The 9,228-nt window shown below is 38.7% G+C and overlaps 1 protein-coding gene across 6 annotated transcripts in view; it reads right to left on the bottom strand.

Moving 5' to 3' along the window:
- The window catches only part of CNOT1 (CCR4-NOT transcription complex subunit 1), a 105,789-nt gene that overhangs the window by 71,041 nt on the left and 25,520 nt on the right, over nucleotides 1-9,228 (bottom strand). The gene's annotated exons all lie outside the window — the stretch shown is intronic.

Below are 9,228 nucleotides of genomic sequence, written 5' to 3'. Positions count from 1 at the left end.
GGCTCTGTTTCTCTCCCCCCCCACACACACACAAACAAATAAACATTAAAAAGAAGAAGAAGAAGAAAATGCCATTTAGGACTTCTACAGCTAAAGAGAAGTCAATGCCGGACTCAAAGCTTCAAAAGACAAGCTGGCTCTCTTGTTAAGGGCAAATTCAGCAGACGACTTTAAGGTGAACCCAATGCTCGTTGACCATTCCAAAATTCCTAGGGTCCTTATAAATTATGCTAAATTGACCCTCCTGTGCTCTAAAAATGGAACAAAGCCTAGAAGACAGCACATCTGTTTACACTATGGTTTGCTGAATATTTGAAGTCCACTGTTGAGACCTACTATTCAGAAACAAAGATTTCCTTTCAAAAGATTACTGATCACTGACAATGTACCTGGTCACCCAAGAGCTCTGGTGGGGATATACAAAGAGATTATTGTTGTTTTCAGGTCTGCTAACACAACATCCATTCTGCAGCCCTGTGGATCAAGGAGTCCTTTAAACATTCAAGTTGTATTATTTAAGAGTACATTTTGTAAAGCTAGAGCCAGCACAGGTGATGATCATCTTTGATGATGGATCCAGGCAAAGTAACCTGAAAACCTTATGGAAGGCGATTTACCATTCTAGAGGCCGTCCAAGAAGAACATTCATGATTATGGGAAGAGGTCAAAACATCAAAATTAACAGGAGTTAAAGAAGTTGATTCCGGCCCTTGCAGCAGATTACTTTAAGAGATTCAAGACTTCAGCAGAAGAACTACACCACAGATGTGCTAAAACAGCAAGAGAACCAGAACTGGAAGATGTAACTGAATTGCTACAATCTCATGACAGAAATTTTAACAGATGAGGGGCGCCTAGGTGGCTCAGTCAGTTAAGTGTTGGACTCTTGATTTCAGCTCATGTCATGATCTCACAGTTGGTAGGTTGGAGCCCTGTGCTGACAGCTCAGAGCCTGGAGCCTGCTTCAGATGCTGTGTCTCCCTCCCTCTCTGTCCCTCCCCTGCTTGCACTGTCTCTGTCTCAATAAAGACTAAAGAAAATTTTTTTAAAGAAAAGATTCTCTCTCCCTCTGCCCCTGCCCCGCTTGCTCGGACGCTCTCTCTTTCAAAGAAAAAAAAATAGTTAACAGATGAAGAGTTGATTCTTTTAAATGAGCCAAGAAAGTGGTTTCTTGGGATGGAATTTACTCCTGGTGAAGATGCTGTGAAGATTATTGTAATGACAACTAAGTTTAGTTTATCAACAATCAACTTGTTTATCAACTTAGTTGATAAAGCAGTGGCAGAGCTTGTAAGGACTGACTCCATGATTTTGAAACAAATTCTACTGCAAATAAAATGCATCAAACAGCACAACATGCTACAGAGAAATCATTCATGAAAGGAAGAGTTGATCGAGAGTCGATCGATGTTAAGAAACTGCCACAGCCTCCTCAACCTTCAGCAACCATTAGCTGCCGGCCTGTAATGGGCTCTGTGTTAGCAGCTTGAAGCCTGGAGCCTACTTGGTTGGGATTCTAGGTCTCCCTCTCTCTGCCCCTCCACCATTCGTGCTCTGTCTCTGTCTCTCAAAAATAAACAACGTTAATTTAAAAAAATTTTAATAAATAAATAAAACAAATACATCAAATGTTAAAAATACATCAGCTACTGGGGTGCCTGGAAGGCTTAGTGGTTGAGCATACAACTCGTAATGTTGGCTCAGGTCATGATCCCAGTGTAAATGATATCAAGTCCCACACTGGGCTCTGCACTCAGCACAAAGTGCTCGCTCTCTCTCTCTCCCCGCCTCTGCCCCTCTCCCCTACTCACATGCGCTTGTGCTCTCTCTCAAATAAAAAAGAGTTCCAAAGAATGTTGAAATACTCATGTTCATGGTCATGTTTGGAAGAAGCTAGGAAACAAGTCACTTTGAAAACTGGCAAATACAGAATCAAGCATTAATCTTGCCCTTCTTTTAACCACTGTACCTCAGATAACCATATAGTTGGTAAAGGCACGTTTCTTTTTACAGAATTATTTCAAAAATGCATTAACAAGAGTACCATCATTTTACAATCCTGAACAAAGCCTGCTAAAATTCACAAAAATAGAGTCAACCAGACATTGCAAACCTCCTGATGAAAAGTATATACTACCACCTTTAAAACTGTTTTGGGGAGGAGGGGCAACCTGGGTGGCTCAGTCTATTGTGTGTTCAACTTCAGCCCAGGTCATGATCTCATGGTTGTGAGTTCAAGCCCTGAATTAGGGTCTGTGCTGACAGCTCAGAGCCTGGAGCCTGCTTCAGATTCTGTGCCACCCTTTCTCTCTGGCCTTCCCTGCTCACACTCTGTCTCAAAAATAAATAAATGTCAAAAAAAATTTTTTTTCTTTTTTTAAATAAAACTTTTAAGGGAAGAAAAAAAATCTGATTAAGCTTCTAAATTTACTGACTTACAGGAGACAACAGAACACATTAAACAGCATGCTGGAGCTATAATCAGCAAAATCCACACTGTGGGTAGCTACAAGACAATCTGATTTAACCAACACTTGCAAAAAAAAAAAAAGGAAAAGCCAAAAAAATGTTTTAAGTTTTTATGTATTTAAGAAGGGGGTTAGGAGGACAGAGGATCTGAAGCAGGGTCTGCGCTGACAGCAGAGAGCCCAATGTTGTGCTCAAACTCAGGAAATGTGAGATCATGACCTGAGCCAAAGTTGGATGTTTAACCCACTAAGCCACACAGACACCCCAGAAAACCACAGATCTTAAAAGACATTTAATAAGGGCAAATTCGACAAATGTTTATTTTACTGGCTCCTAATTCATTTAAAAAAAAAATTTTTTTTTTTTACTGTTTATTTATTTTTGAGACATAGAGCATAAAGGAGAAGGGGAGGGCAGAGAGAGGGAAACACAGCATCTGAAGCAGGCTCCAGGCTCGGAGCTGTCAGCACAGAGCCCAACGCGGGGCTCGAACCCAAGAAGCCCAAAATCATGACCTGAGCCTAAGTTGGATGCTTACTAACTGAGCCACCCAGGCACCCCTACTGGCTCCTAATTCAAACCCAAGTATTATATATTATAGATGAGGCAAACAGGAAATTTGATTGTTCACTGGACATTACATTTAGAAATTTATTACGCTNGCCTGCTTGGTGTCCTCACTCCCCTTCTTTCTGCTCCTCCCCCACGTGTGCATTCTTTCTCTCTCAAAATAAATAAACTTTAAAAAAAAAAACAAAAACAAAAACAGAAGACTGGAACAAAATTATTCATGACTTAAAATAAGGATGATAGATTTGGGAAGATATACTGTCTTCCTGTGCTTGAGATTATCTTTAATAAAACTCTTACTGTAAATTTTATTCTTAATAAAATTTTAAATCTATTTTATATCACCTTTTATTATAATAAACTTGATATTTTAATATTTTTAAATTATATTTACAGAAACTCTGTAAGTTAAAGGACAAGATACAAGATTTTTTTTTTTTTAAGTTTTACTTATGTAATCTCTACACCCCACATGGGGCTCAAACAATCCCAAGATCAAGAATCCCATGCTCTCCGACTAAGTCAGCCAGGCACCCCAAAGCATAAAATATTTTTATAGCACATGTATTTTTAATGCTAAGACAAAATTAAAATATTCAGAAATGTTAAGAAACAGAGGATTTGAAAATTTTATTTGTTTCTATTTTACTTATACAGTTTCTTTCACATAATGACAATGACTACTTTTTGTTTTTGAGAGAAGAGAACACACAAGCAGGGCAGTGGCAGTAATAGAGGGAGAGGGGCAGGCAGAGGGACAGGCAGAGGGAGAATCCTGGGCAGGGCCCACACTGTCAGTGCAGAGCCTGACATGGGGCTTGATTTCATGAAGTGTGGGATCAAGACCAAGAGTCGAACCCTAACCTACTAAGTCACCAGGGTGTTCCAACAATGAATGGTAATTTTTTTTTTTAATTTTTTAATGTTTTATTCATTTCTGAGAGAGAGAGGGAGACAAAGAATCTGAAGCAGGCTCCAGGCTCTGAGCTGGCTGTCAGCAGAGGCCGAGGCGGGGCTCGAACCCACGAACCGTGAGATCATGACCTGAGCCAGTCGGACAGCTCAACTGAATGAGTCACCCAGGTGCCCCTGAATGATGCATGAAAGAACTACAAGGGCTGATCTTTAAGGAATAACATACAATCATGACTGATGGGACAAATTCTAATCCTGTTTTCTCATCTATAAAATGGTAATACTAGCTAGTTCACATGTCTAGTGAACCCATATATCTAATAAATTTAATGAACATTCCTTTATCACCTCTCTCTAGGAGAAACAACAAAGGGAATACACTCCTGGTCAAGCTTTTAAGTCTGCTCAGACTAAGCCACAACAAAGCAAGCCTAGAATATTCTAAGCATTCAAGAATATAATAAACATTTACCAATCACCTAAAGCAATCAAGACAGAACCAAAAATTGTAACACTGCTTCCATATCAGTTCTAAATTCCTAATCATTCTGAAAATAACAGAATACAAGGGGGCTGTAAAAATACTATTTTTTTTAAGTTTATTGATTTTGTGAGAGAGAGCATGCGCAAGCAGTGGAGGGGCAGAGGGAGAGAGGCGCCCCCTGCAAAGATGCTATCAAAGACACAAAATTTACTTGTCTGAGAAAACTTTGTAGACACTGTGAAAACCTCCATCATTAGGCCAAACCAAACAGTCTAACGTTTATCTTCAAAATTAATTACTGGGGTGCAGAGCTGGCTCATTCTAGTGGAACCTGCAACTCCTGATCTCAGGGTTCTGAGTTTGAGCCCAACAATTTTTAAGGGGCACCTGGGTGGCTCGGTTGGCTGACAGACAGGTGCCCCAATAAAATTAATTTTAAAAAAATAATAAAATATTTTTAAAAAATAAATTACTAAATACTTTATCCCTTCTTTCATCTCAATTGCATTTATAGGTATAAAGATATTAACTAGAGGATAGTTCCACAACTGAAGGTCAATTATAGTATACTATTAAGCTGACCAGTTCAGGCGAGCTTTGCTGGGGTAAAGTGATATACTGCACCATCAATATTCCTTATTTCAAGGAAGTTGCACTCACACTGGCAGTCAGGTCCCTCAGAGTTTGTCTCGGCTGCATGGGAAAGCTCTGCCCGAGGTAGATCTCATATAATAGGAGATAATAAAGGATGTAAAGGCCTGGCCACCCGGGCCCACTGTGGGACGACTTTGAGATTAGTTCCCAAACTCCCCAAACAGTTTACCAACATTTCCACCACAGTTCTCCTTCTGCCCAGTTCTGTTTCCAATTGGTCTCCTTTCTCTACAGTTGTGGAAACCTTGTAAGTAACCTGGATTCCAAACTACCTCTTACATGCTTCAAGAGAAAAGCAACACAAGGCGAGCTTAGGAATCTGAGCTTTTAACTGAGTGGGACAGAGATAGACTAAAGATTTTAAAACAGCAGAGACCATTAGCTATACATTTTTAAAAGGTCACTCTGACAACACAGTGGAAGACATTTTAGAGTAGGGGCTGTCTGGGGCAGCCAAACTTTGGACTAAAAAGACATTCCAATCCAGTCTAATTTCCTTCTACTTCGTTGTCCTCCATGAAGAATGAGATCCATCATAGGAATGTTGTGGATTCAAATCTCACATCTGCCATTTTCAGGGACAGTACCAGTGGGCAAAACACTTAATGTCTTTGAACCTCCGTGTAAAACAGAATACCACCTACCCTGCACTACTATGAGGAGAATGTGAAAACTGACATAAAAATCACATCAAAAAATAATACTTCATGGTTATTATAAGTGCTTCAATGGTTGCTAGGAAGAAATGGTAACAGAACTGAGTATGCACAAAGAATGAGTGAACTAACAGAATGCTTACCATTTTCCACACAACATTGTTAAGATCAATGTTGTTCCACGTAATGATCTCACTGCTACTGATAGACAGCTGGATTATTTCCAGCATGGGGCTATTGCAATACATGGTTTTTAATGAACATGCATATGCATTTCTGTTTTATTGTATACAAAGAAGTGAACTGCTAGGTCATAAGTGATATGTTCAGTACCTTAAAAACAAGCTTCGAAGACATTAGTATCATTTTTCTTGATCTGCATGGTTATACAGATTTGTGTTCATTTTATGAAAATTAACCTATTTTTTAAATTTATTTATTTAGAGAGAGCGTACACAAGTGGGGAAGGGGCAGAGAGACAGACAGACAGACACAGAGAATCCCAAGCAAGCTCCACACCACAGTGCAAGACCAACGTTGAACTCGAAAACCTTGAAATCACAATCTGAGCCTAAGTTGGATACTTAACCAGGTTCGGCACTCAGGTGCCCCTGCATATTTTTTTTTTAAGTTTATTTATTTTGAGAAAGAGTGTGCAAGTGAGCATGCAAGCTGGGGAGGGGCACAGAGAGAATCCCAAGCAGGCTCCATGCTGTCTACGCAGAGCACAACACGGGACTCGGTGTCAGACATTTGGCTTAATCTCACTAACCATGAGATAGATCATGACCTGAGCCAAAATCAAGAGTGCAACCCTTAACCAGCTGAGCCATCCAGGCACCCCTCATTTGCATATTTATGACCTGTGAACCTCTCTGTATATACATTTTACTTCAATCAAAAGCTGACTAGGGACACCCAGGAGGCTTATTCATTTACATATGGACTTCAGCTCAAGTCATGATCTTAGAGTTGGTGAGTTTGAACCAGTCAAATCACAAGAGAATCTAATCTCTCTCTCCTCTCTATTCCCCTTTCCCACTTGAGCTTTCTCGCTCTCTCAAAATAAATAACTTTAAAAAAAAAAGACTAAAAAAATAACGTGTGGTACACAGCAGATGCTTAAATAGTAGCTGCATCAAATTCTTAGGTCACAGACCAGCACAGCTTTCAGAATTTATCCTAAAGAATTAATCCAAATAAAGGAAAAAAAGGCATTAACACTTCATTAAGTGTTATTAAATTTGGTTCTTCGAAGATGAGAATTCCAAGAGTCAGAAAAACTTAAAGCGTCCTGAAACTCAGACTGAGAAGCTTGGATTTTGTTCTGTACGAAAAGGACCTGTGAAGGTATTAGAAAAACGAACTAAAGAACTGTTAATCAAACGAGCATCAAATGCATTAAACCCTGTAAGCATACAAACGTGCTGATATTTCAATGTACGAGTACACTGAAATACTCCAAGAGAAAAAGGCAAATAGGAACTGAGTAATTCCCAGCAACTGAGCTTTTCCATTGGAAAACTAAGTAGAAGAGTTGCCCAAGCTTGAATTTCTAAGAGTTTATCCTACAAATAAACTAACACACAAGTAAAAAACAATCTTAGGACAGTATTGTCAATAGCAAAAAGAAAAAAAAATAATTGTAAGACCTAAATGTACCTCAAGAGTGAAAAAATTGTAATTCATCCGTACAATGGTTTCCTATACAGCCTTTTAAAAGAATGAAGAAACTTTTCATGTATGGATTAAGGAATAATTTCTAAAACAGACTGGTAAATTTAAAAAAAAAATCAAGACGTAGCACACTATCATACAGCACTATGTAAAAAAGGATGAGAAGTATTTTACTATTTTCTTTTTCACTTTTTTTTAATGTTTACTTTTTTTTTAATATTTTTTTTAATTATTTATTTCTAGAAGAGAGAGAGAGAGACAGCATGAGCAGGGGAGGGTCAGAGAGAGAGAGAGTCACAGACTTTGAAACAGGCTCCAGGCTCTGAGCTGGCAGTCAGCACAGAGCCCGACGCGGGGCCTGAACCCACGAACCGTGAGATCATGACCTAAGTGAAAGTCGGACGCTTAACCGACTAAGCCACCCAGGCGCCCCTTTAATGTTTACTTTTGAGAGGGAGACAGTGTATACAGGGAAGGGCAGAGAAGAGGGAGACACAAAATCCGAAGCAGGATCAGGCTCCGAGCGGTCAGCAACAGAGGCCGATGCGGGGCTTGAACCTACGGACTACAAAATTATGATCGGAGCTAAAGTCAGATGCTTAACTGACTGAGCCACACAGGTGCCCCTATATTACTCTATTTTAAAAATAAAATTAAACTGCAACTTCTACACACACACACTCCAAAAACAAGAGAAAAAAGTTCCCATACGAACTCTTAATTCTTAGATTTAGCTCAAATAATTAGGCACCTACTTTATTTACAAACTTGTACGTGTGTACTACTTACCTTATATAATAACCGTAATTTATAATGCAGAGAGAAGAGAATTAGCATTTTTAAAAATAATGCTATGACAAGAACTGTATTACGTGTTCCACTTAACTCCACTAAATCCTAACAAGGATGGCAGGCAAATTTTATTTTTCTTATTTTGCAGATGAGGAAAATAAGGTTCAGAGAAATTACCTACTGTCACACAACTAGTATGTTTAATTTTAGCAACATATACAATTCAAAGTATGATATGCCATTTGACTTATTAATGCAAAGGGGATACCATCATTGAAATGAAGGTATACTATATGACTTTCAAAAAGATTTAATGAAATGCTAAGTCAAACCTATACCTGAAAACAATAATTTTTAAAAATTGGGGGTCAAAGGCAAAACCTGGAGAGCAAAGATTTTGAAATGACATTTCTCCAAAGATACCCAAACACACGAAAAATGCTGAGCATCAATATCTATCATTACCAAAATGAGATACCTATTCACGCTCACTAGAATGGGTATAAGTGTTAGTGAAGAGGAGGAAAAATTGAAACCTTCCATACATTGCCTGTGGAACTGAAAAGTGGTCCAGTGCTCTGAAAAATACTCTGGCAGTTCTTCAGCATTTAGAGTTACTGTATGACCCACAAATTCCATTCTTTGGTATATACTAAAAAAATTAAAAACAGGGCTCAGTCAGTTAAGCATCTAACTCTGGGTTTTGGCTCAGGTCATCATCTCATGGTTACGGGAGTTTGAGCCCCGCATCAAGCTCAGAGCTGACAGTGCAGAGCCTGCTTAGGATTCTCTCTCCTCTTCACCCTGACCTTTCCTTATTTGTGTTGTGTCTCTCTCTCAAAATATATAAACTTTAAAAAAAACTTTAAAATATCCACCCAAAAAATTAACAAATGTTGAAAGCCAACACTACTCAAAAGCCACAAAATGCAAACAAATTTAAATGTATTTGATGAAGTAAATGAGAAATATCCATAGAAATGACTATTGTTCATTATTATGAATAATATT

The sequence above is a fragment of the Crocuta crocuta genome, unplaced genomic scaffold (assembly GCF_008692635.1).
Source record: "Crocuta crocuta isolate KB4526 unplaced genomic scaffold, BGI_CrCroc_1.0 scaffold124, whole genome shotgun sequence".
In the NCBI taxonomy this organism is placed as follows: domain Eukaryota; kingdom Metazoa; phylum Chordata; class Mammalia; order Carnivora; family Hyaenidae; genus Crocuta; species Crocuta crocuta.
The sequence above is the reverse complement of the archived record's forward strand: the minus strand, read 5'-3'. Positions and strand labels throughout refer to the sequence as shown.